This window comes from Pteropus medius, unplaced genomic scaffold (assembly GCF_902729225.1).
Source record: "Pteropus medius unplaced genomic scaffold, Ma_sr-lr_union100, whole genome shotgun sequence".
Taxonomy (NCBI): Eukaryota; Metazoa; Chordata; class Mammalia; order Chiroptera; family Pteropodidae; genus Pteropus; species Pteropus medius.
In genome coordinates, this window is record NW_024350922.1 from 1,868,842 (window position 1) to 1,869,703 (window position 862).

The 862-nt window shown below is 59.5% G+C and overlaps 1 protein-coding gene across 3 annotated transcripts in view; it reads left to right on the forward strand.

Moving 5' to 3' along the window:
* Positions 1-862, forward strand: part of USP31 (ubiquitin specific peptidase 31) — a 47,678-nt gene that overhangs the window by 33,505 nt on the left and 13,311 nt on the right. The window lies entirely within an intron of this gene.

Here is an 862-nt window from a genome sequence, read left to right on the forward strand (position 1 = left end):
GTGGGCAGCTGGGCAGGGGCTGGGCGTCCTCGCGGACCCTGGCAGACAGAGTGGTGTCTGATGGCTGTTGTAAGCGGAGAAGCGACATCATTAAGTCTGTTTTGAAGAGACTGTCCAGCTGCGTGTGGAGAATAAGAGGCTGTGGGAATGAGGACGGGGTCTAAGGGGCCACTGCAGCCCTCCAAGGCAAGGGGCTCAGGATGGCTGGGAGTGGACTGGAGGCAGAGGGGACGGGAAACCTGAGCAGGTTGAAGATGCTTTAGGACTTGCTGGTAGGGCGGAGGTGTAGGGTGATAGCACGTGACCCTAGGGCCAGGCCTCCACACACAGGTTTAGGCTGCAGCTCCTGAAGTCGTGAGGTGTCCCACCTGTGTGCTCCCTCTGGGACCCGCAGGTGGCTGGCTGGTGAGGGGCTGGGACCCCAGCCTCCCCACTTCCTTCCACACACAGACTGATCTCCTTTGCTGTCTGTCCCTGTGGAAGGCACGTCGCCAGCCTGGACTCAGAGCCGCAGTGTCATCCTCGACTCCTCTTTCTGGTCCCTCGCCTGGGCAGTCGGCTCTCCAGCGTGGCCGTGCCTCTCCATTGCCCCCTTCCTATCCTGCGGTCACCCTGCCACTTCAGACCTTTGAGACTTTCCAGCTGGTCACAAGTGCGATGTCTTTTAGCTGGTTTCTTAACTCACGTGACTCCCACGTTGTGTGTACTTGCCAGCTCGTCACCCCGACCGATGACATCACCTCTTCAGGGCCTCGCCCCTGATGGGGAGCGAGGGCCACATTCTGTAGCCACCTTCCTGGCCATCCGGGACCCTTCTTGCCTTTCTGTGATGAAAATCTTCCCTTAAAGACCTGTGTCTCCT